Below are 9,652 nucleotides of genomic sequence, written 5' to 3'. Positions count from 1 at the left end.
GAAAAGTTCTTTTTGAAAAGCGTTTTTCAAAAAAAATATTTTTTAAAATAAGCTTATTTTAGAAGCTTGGCCAAACAGGCTATTAAAAATATTTTTTTGGGAAAGTATTTTCTTGTCTACTAACTAAACACCAGAAAACAAATAAAAAAAAAATTTTGTACCAAACACACCCTACACCTCCAGGATTTCAAACTTTTCCTTAAAATCCCAGATTTATTTTGGTTGTAAGCCTATAAATTGGCATGATTCCTTCAGCAATTTGCCCTGTTCTACTTGCTTTTCCAACAAAGTTGCTGCTTCTATATATGCATCATTATCTAGTTTTATTTTGTTTTCTCAAACGTCAAATATATTTTTTTAAATAAATTTAATTTTCCGAAACGACTAATATTTGGGATTAGGAAATTAAAGGGCATACATTTCAGTGACATGACAGGATGTTGTACTACAGTTACTGCATCTAGTAGTTTCATCATGGCATAGATGGGCTGACAAAGCCTGCTGTTCCGCCTTTGAAAGCTTAAGCAAAGCCTTCACTGCAGCTTCTGTCATATAAATATAAAGCAAAATAAGTTAAGACCAAATTGTGTACAATATATAATTTTGGAAGCTAAGTATGTTATTCAGAAACATTTTGGCCAAGCTTCTATAAAGCCAAAAGTGTTTATTTTTTATTTTTAAAAAAATGTTTATCTAGAGAATTGAAGTGTTTGATTAAGCTTTTGAGAAAATAACATATGCTTTTTAGTAGGAGCAGAAGACGTTTTATATTAGCTGAAAAGAGTAATTTTTTCCTAGAACACTTTTGGAACCTTATTCAACCACAAATTGTTGTCTAATATTGAAAAACGTATTTTTGATTAGTTAAACACAAACTGTTACTCTTATACTTTTCCGGAAATAAGCATTTTTTAGAAGTTTGACCAAATATATTATCAAAAACATTTGGCTAAAGAAACTTTTATTTGCTGAAACATCACTTAATGAGGTAAATCAACCATAACATGTGGACAGCACTAATGAATATACAATGTGTATTGTGCTTCAACTATACCAGTAAATAAAATACACAACCTTAGTTTTAAAATAAAACCGGTAAAGGTTTGAGAATTCAGCAAGTTTAATTTGGGCTTATTTGTTTGTCCAATTTTGTTAGATTTTGTCCCACACTATGCATGTTCCTAGAGTATATTTCTTTTAATTTTATAATAATTTACAATTATCATTTCCTCATTTCTAGCACATATATATTAACTTATTGTTAAAGCTAGTTAATGATTGAAGCTAGCTAAGTTGGTGTGAATGAGAAAATGGAGGGAAAAAAAAAAGATAATGGAAGGAAAATTAAGTTCAAAGCAAAGTTCTGTTGAAAAGGAGTCTTGTACCACATTGGTGGTAGAAAGGGAAAGTTATGTGCTTATATTAGAAAGCACTTCCTCTAGCTCTTAAAGGGTCAAGAAGAGGGACTCCCCTCGCGCCGTCGTCGTCGCTCGGCTCGGCTTTGGATTTGGTCTGATTGATTGATAATCTTTTTGGACCAAATTTATTTAAATTCAACCTTCATTTTCTGAAATGCCACCAAGCCTAATCTGAAGAGGCATGTTCAAGGCTATATAAACTGAGGCAATGCCTCAATTTTCAACTACTGAATTTTTCACTGCATCTGCATTCTTTCACAAAAATAAACTATCGAGTCTTCGTGTGTTTTCGTTGCCATATTTGAGTTCGCCGAAGTCGTAGGCGTTTCAGGTACCGCCACTCCTGCGACAGGTACATCCGTTTTATCCTGGGAGGAAATAATCTGCAACCTCGGGTACAGTGAGGGGGTTAAATTCCTTAAGGACACACAGTGTATTCTGTGGTCTCGGATGTTTCTACATTATTTTTTTTTCCTCCAACAGTTTCTGTTGTTTTCGAAGTTTCTGTTTTTTCCAGTTTCTGTTTTTCCAGTTTCTGTTTTTTTTTATACTGGTTTTGAACACGGGAGATAACAAACTTAAGGAATTTATTACATTATTTCTGTGTTCATTAGTTGTTGTTTACCGATTACAGAACGTTATACGGGAAAGGAAAAAAAAATTGTTTCTTTAACATAAAACAGTGCTGTGCACAAAATAAAATAAACTTGTTTCTTTCTTGTTTGCATGTAACGAACTTGTATGTTGTTTGGAGACTAAAATCTTCGGATTTCTACTCCGCTTGAGATTAAAGTTTCAGAACTTTCTACTCATTTGGATACTTGATTTGAAGATATAAAAACTTCATCAAGTGTACAACATACAGTTTTCTACATTCTGTTTGAACTTTTAAAAAAAAAATAAAAAAAAATAAACTGTTTTGTGTAAACTTGATTCGGTTTGAAGAAATCAAATCTTCACCGTTGTGTATTATGTTTGTTGCTGTCAAAACAGATTCAGTTCTAAGTATTTGTTTTTTACAGTAAACTGGTGTTTATTAAATTCTTCTGTTGTTCCTGCGACAGAAATGGGAGAACAAACTCCAAATTTGAATGCTACTGCTACTGTCACACCAGCCCCCGTGGTTGGTTCTACGAGCAATGCTGCGTCCTCCAGTCGTACTGCACCAGCACCGGCTCCGGCAGAGAAGCCCGGAAAATTCACCGGGATTGATTTCAAACGATGGCAACAAAAGATGTTCTTCTATTTAACTACTTTAAGCCTTCAAAAGTTTATTAAGGAGGACGTTCCGGTTCTGCCGGAATCAACACCTGAGAATGAACGTTTTGTTGTAACTGAGGCATGGAAGCACTCAGATTTTTTATGTAAGAATTATATTCTTAGCGGACTGGAGGATGATCTTTACAATGTCTATAGCAATGTGGCAACATCAAAAGAGCTATGGGATGCGTTGGAAAAGAAATATAAAACAGAAGATGCAGGACTAAAGAAGTTTATCGCTACCAAGTTTCTGGATTACAAAATGGTAGATGGCAAGTCTGTTGTTACTCAAATTCAAGAGTTGCAGGTTATCATCCACGATCTCCTCGCTGAAGGTATAAATCTGCTTAATACCTGTATCGAAAGTATTCAGTACACTATTACTTACATATTGGTTGGTGTAGGTTTGGTAATTAGTGGGGCGTTTCAAGTTGCGGCAGTGATAGAGAAGTTGCCTCCTTCATGGAAGGACTTCAAAAATTACTTGAAACACAAGCGAAAGGAGATGACACTGGAAGATCTCATCGTCCGATTGAGAATCGAGGAAGATAACAAGGCAGCGGAGAAGAAGGCAAATGGGAGATCTGTCACGACCCAACCCCGTAGGCCGTGACTAGTGCCCGATCTGGGCACCCGAACCCATCTATCAAATATTATCTCAAATTCTATCAACTCATTCTAGTATATGGCGGAAGCCGACAAGGCTTTATTTCAGATTTAGGTAATTTCCAAAAAAAAATTCGGCAGAGTTTCCTTTGTTTTACGGACTATCCAATATACCCTGCACGCAGAAAATACCAACAAAAGCCACACAGGGCTAACCAAGCAATATATAAACATATGCGGACCGGCCGCCTCGGCGTATAGGATCGCCCAAACAACATATACATACATCCATACAGAAAGACCCTAACCCACAAACATGTCCACAGACCTCTAAACAGACCGACAGAATCATATGACAGGACAGGGCCCCGCCGTACCCATGAACGAATATATACAAATGCACTAATAAAAATATATATACCAAAAGTATAAGCTCCGGAAAGAGAGGAGCACTCCGAATAGCAGAAAGGGTGTCCTAAACAGGTGGATCACCAGGCTGTGCGTCCGTACCTGCGGGCATGAAACGCAGCCCCCGGAGAAGGGGGTCAGTACGAAATATGTACTGAGTATGCAAAGCAGAAGGTACAGAAATAAATCTGAACAATAATCGAATCAGATATATAGAAAATAATACATATAAAAAAAATATCAAAATGTTTATTTCCAAAGTATAAATTATGCATAGGGCACAGGAAAATGTGGTCGCCCGCCTGTCGATGGCGCCACAACACAGCATAACACCAGAAAGTTTCAAATCTCCGAATCCCCGTCACACATCACAACACAGCATAACGCCAAACACAGCATAACGCCAAACATAAGTGGAACCCGGCCCTCGAGCGAGGAGCACGGTGAACCATAATCACAGCATAACACCGGAATGTATCACAAAGCGCACGACAACAGAACCGGCCCGGGAACCGGCGAACGATATCATAGTAGGCACGAGCGGAGTAGTGAGGAATCATATGCATAAAATCATTATTATAAATCCGAAGGATAAGTAAAATAGTCATATTCGAAATCGGAATAATAATTATCACTTTTTGATTCAAAGTTGTCGGATTTACATAAAGGGCGTCGCGGGACCCACGGACGAGTATAGACCCGAACTGAGCCCGCCTATGAAAAACATACCCATTATACATCAAGCAAACTCCTATAAAAATTATTGGAGCGATCCGAGCCTCTATGCGAAAAAATATGGCATTCAGAGATTACAAAATTCCTTAAAGTGAACCTTTTCTATGCGAATTTCGGAAAGCGATTACTTCAAATACATCATGGTTCATATTTCATAAAAACATACATAAGAGTGCCAAAGAATATATATATGGATCATAACATGCTCGGATCTCGAATTTGGAATTCCCTTAAAGCTCTAATCTAGCCTATGTGAAACTAAGGCATGCCAAAAGAAGGAAGGTTGCTTTACATACCTCAAACGCTCTCCAATATGATCCAACTCAAGATAAATCCAACCTATGATTCGGGCTGCCCAAGGTCTACAAACAAGCCATAAAATGCCAAACATTAGCTAAAGACTTTTTGGACATTAAATTCCAATTTCGCCCTTAATTCTACAGAAATTCGGGCAGCATTTCCCCTGTAAATAGGCTACCCCGAGAATTTAACTCGCTCAAAATCAACAACAACAACCACAATAACCAACCTAGTAACATTGACAACCAATCCGAAAAGCAAAATAATAATGGTAGCTCTCTTCTACGCCATTCGACAACTTCCCAATTATTCAATTCCATGGCTTACTTTAAAGCCACAATATCGTTCGTACATTTGATTATTAACCCAAACCCATACTAATAACATTCAAGAACATTCTAAACAATTCACATAATAATTCCAACAACCCATAATTTTTTTCCATTTTTTTTTTGTTTGCGTCACAATCCACAATATAACGATGTCATTTTCATAAAATGTACAATTCATGTCAAATGCACGACCAGCCTCAAAACAGCCCGCAACAATTCACCATATCACTTTGGGACATTAAACTTTCATTTCTAAACTAGAAGTCATCACAACAACCATTACAACGCTAAGCGACATTAGTGTGTTCTTTGGCATATAGCATGACCCATATTCATCTATCACTACACATATACATATATTGATGATTTTTAGTCATCCTACACACTACAACAATTTAACATGCTACAAGGAATTTATTCAACAACCCAATCACAATACCCATTTACACGGCTAGCACACCCATCACACAACCCACTTCCAATCATACTATATTTCATGATTTCCAACCACTATAAGATACTACAACATGAATATAACCTTCATAACACAAAAACATAATGAATGCTTACCTTCCTTCTTCAACTTTCCAATAGCCTAGGGTTTCCAAAAGATGAAAATAATGGGTTGATCGCTCCAACGATGCTTCCACGCTACTTAGGGACCTCAATATAGTGGGTTTACATCAATGGAATAATTTTAGAGGAGCTAAAAAGAGGGGATGATTTTTGGCCTTCTTGTCCGTGAGCTTCAATGGAGGGAGCTTCTTTCTCTTTTTTTTTTTTTTTTTTTTTTTTTTTTTGTTCAAGTGGAGAATGAAGTAAATGAATTGTGGTCATCTTTTTATCACTTAATGAATTGCACAATTGTCCCTTGGCCCACATTAAAGAGTTGTTCCACTCAAAAGATGACACAAATTGTGTGGGCACCACAATCCACTATGCTCGGCCCACATGGAATTTGTGGATGATTTTCCACTTCCAATTTATCACCTTTTGGTCCCAAATTTTTCCTAATTGTCCCATACCAATAAATTCATGCACAACTTATATCTCAAAATAAAATCGAAGGTTAAGAATCCCGACTTTGTATCCCGAAAAAAAAAATTTGTCCTTAGCTTATCATAAATAAATCCGGATTATTCCACTGTACAAAAATACGGGTTCTAACAAGATCAACCATAGGGGGAGCACATACTGTTGAAACTGCCTCAACTAATCTGAAAAAGAGGAAAAAGGCATCGGGACCAAGGAACTATCCCAACAAGAAGAAATTCAAGGGAAACTGCCACAATTGTGGAAAAATCGGACACAAAGCTGCAGACTGTCGTGCTCCAAAGAAGGAAAAGAAGAAGGGTCAGACTAATATGGTTGAAACAAACAATGAAGTTGATGACTTGTGCGCTATGTTGTCTGAGTGCAACCTAGTGGGAAATCCGAAGGAGTGGTGGATTGACTCTGGCGCCACTCGTCACATTTGTGCTGTTAGAGAAGCCTTTGCTTCATATGCTCCCGCCGGGCCCGACGAGACCATTTACATGGGAAATTCTGCAACAGCCAAGATTGAAAGTTATGGAAAGATCTTGTTGAAGATGACCTCTGGCAAGGTGGTGACTCTCAACAACGTCTGTCATGTTCCTGAAATTAGGAAAAATCTAGTATCTACCGGACTTCTAGTGAAGAATGGTTTTAAGTGTGTTTATGTTTCTGACAAGGTTGTAATAAGTAAGAACGAGATGTACATAGGAAAAGGTTACCTTACAGAGGGCCTTTTCAAACTGAATGTAATGGTTGTTGCTAATAATAATAAAGTTTCTGCTTCGTCTTACTTGATTGAGTCAAATGATTTATGGCATTCACGTTTAGGACATGTCAATTATAAAACCTTACGAAAAATGATTAGTTTGGAAGTATTGCCTAAGTTTGAATGCAATCAATCAAAATGTCAAATCTGTGTTGAATCTAAGTATGTTAAACATCCTTATAAGTCAATTGAAAGGAATTCAAGTCCTTTAGACTTAATCCATACAGATATTTGTGACATGAAGTCAATCCCATCTCGCGGTGGAAAGAAGTACTTCATAACTTTTATTGACGATAGTACGCGGTATTGCTACGTCTATTTACTTAATAGTAAAGATGAAGCAATTGAAGCATTCAGGCAGTACAAAACTGAAGTTGAGACTCAACTTAACAAAAAGATTAAAATGATAAGGAGTGATAGGGGCGGTGAATATGAATCTCATTTTGAACAAATATGTTTGGAATATGGTATTATTCATCAAACGACTGCCCCTTATTCGCCACAATCAAACGGAATTGCAGAAAGAAAGAATAGAACACTAAAGGAAATGATGAATGCCTTGCTAATAAGTTCTGGGTTACCCCAGAACTTGTGGGGGGAAGCTATTCTAACAGCTAGCCGAATACTCAATCGAGTGCCCCATAGCAAAACAAAATCAATTCCATACGAAAAGTGGAAAGGAAGGAAGCCCAATTTGGAATACTTCAAAGTGTGGGGGTGTTTGGCCAAGGTGCAAGTTCCTAAACCCAAAAGGGTAAAAATAGGACCTAAAACCGTTGATTGTGTTTTTATAGGATATGCCACAAATAGTAAGGCATATTGGTTTCTGGTTCACAAATCTGAAAATCCCGACATTCAGGTGAATACAGTAATTGAATCAGATAATGCTGACTTCTTTGAAACCATATATCCGTATAAAAAGGAATGTGAGTCGTCTAGCAAAGAATCTAAACGACCTCGGGAAGAAACAAAGGAAAATATTCCTAATAAGGAAAATCCAAGACGCAGCAAACGTCAAAGGACGTCTACTTCCTTTGGACCAGAGTTTCTAACATTTTTGTTGGAAAATGAGCCTCGAACTTTCAATGAAGCTATGTCTTCATCGGAAGCTCAATTTTGGAAAGAGGAAATCAATAGTGAGATAGAATCCATATTGGACAATCATACTTGGGAATTGGTTGATCTTCCTCCAGGGAATAAACCTTTAGGTTCCAAATGGATTTTCAAGCGGAAAATGAGAGCTGATGGTAGTATTGATAAATATAAGGCAAGACTAGTTGTTAAAGATTTTAGACAACGAGACGGTCTTGATTACTTTGATACATACTCGCCGGTAATGAGGATTACATCTATTCGGGTGTTAGTAGCGTTAGCCGCCGTGTACGGTCTTGAAATCTATCAAATGGATGTGAAAACAGCCTTCCTAAATGGAGAGTTAGAGGAAGAAATTTACATGGAACAACCTGAAGGGTTTGTAGTTCCAGGGAAAGAGAAGAAGGTGTGTCGACTTGTTAAGTCTCTTTACGGACTTAAACAAGCACCTAAACAGTGGCATGCAAAATTTGACCATACGATGCTGTCAAATGGATTCAAGATAAATGAATGTGATAAATGTGTTTACATTAAAAACACTCTGAACCACGTCGTCATTGTTTGTTTGTACGTGGATGATATGCTGATAATGAGTAACGACATTGCTAACATAAATGCTACTAAGCGCATGCTTGCTAGTAAGTTTGATATGAAAGACTTAGGAGTTGCCGATTTAATTTTAGGAATTAAAATCCATAAGACTCCTCAAGGTCTAGCACTGTCTCAATTTCATTATCTTGAAAAGGTACTTGAAAAGTTCAAGTACTTGAACTTTAAAGTTGCAAAAACACCAATTGATATGAACCTTGCTCTTGCAAAGAATAAAGGTGAAAGTCACTCTCAATTGGATTATGCCAGAGTGTTGGGATGTTTGATGTATATCATGAACTGTACGCGACCTGATATTGTGTGTGCTATAAGTAAACTAAGTCGCTACACTAGTAATCCCGACCAAACACATTGGCTGGCAATGAAACGAGTATTGGGGTATTTGAAACATACTCAAAACTTTGCTTTGCATTATAATAGGTATCCTGCAGTTATTGAAGGATACAGTGATGCAAATTGGATCACCGGTTCAATTGAAACTAAATCCACAAGTGGATATGTTTTTACCATAGGTGGAGGAGCAGTGTCTTGGAAGTCATCCAAACAGACATGTATCGCCCGCTCTACAATGGAATCTGAGTTCATAGCTTTAGACAAAGCCGGTGAAGAAGCTGAATGGCTCCAGAATTTCTTAGAAGATATTCCATTTTGGCCCAAACCGTTGGCTCATATATGCATACATTGTGATAGTCAAGCGGCAATAGGAAGAGCCGGGAGCGCGATGTACAACGGAAAGTCTCGTCACATACGACGAAGATATAATACCGTTAGACAACTACTCTCTAGTGGAATTATCACAATTGACTATGTTAAGTCAAGAGATAATGTGTCGGATCCGCTAACTAAAGGCCTAACTAGAGAGGTGGTTGAAAGATCATCGAGGGGAATGGGACTTTGGCCGAGGACAAGTCATCGTGGCGGTAACTCTACCTAGAAGACTGGAGATCCCAAGATCTAGGTTCAAAGAGATCAAACAAAGTCATTGATGACGGTTCAACGTTGTCACAATAACTTTTGTGGTCCATTCTCGTGATGAGACAATGTTCAGTACCAGGATAAAGCATTACGACTTTTTAATGGTTTCCAAGTTT

The 9,652-nt window shown here is 37.5% G+C and overlaps 1 long non-coding RNA gene across 1 annotated transcript; it reads right to left on the bottom strand.

Moving 5' to 3' along the window:
* Positions 1-3,372: 3,372 nt before the first annotated feature.
* LOC132623040 (uncharacterized) lies at positions 3,373-6,150 on the bottom strand. Its single transcript, XR_009576083.1, has 3 exons — positions 5,630-6,150; positions 4,724-4,789; positions 3,373-3,794 (listed from the first exon to the last, which is right to left on the bottom strand). It is a non-coding gene; the product is annotated as an uncharacterized LOC132623040 (long non-coding RNA).
* Positions 6,151-9,652: the final 3,502 nt, after the last annotated feature.

This window comes from Lycium barbarum, chromosome 12 (genome assembly GCF_019175385.1).
Source record: "Lycium barbarum isolate Lr01 chromosome 12, ASM1917538v2, whole genome shotgun sequence".
Classification (NCBI taxonomy): Eukaryota; Viridiplantae; Streptophyta; class Magnoliopsida; order Solanales; family Solanaceae; genus Lycium; species Lycium barbarum.
Note: the sequence above shows the minus strand (reverse complement) of the source record. Positions and strands in the feature narration are given on the sequence as shown.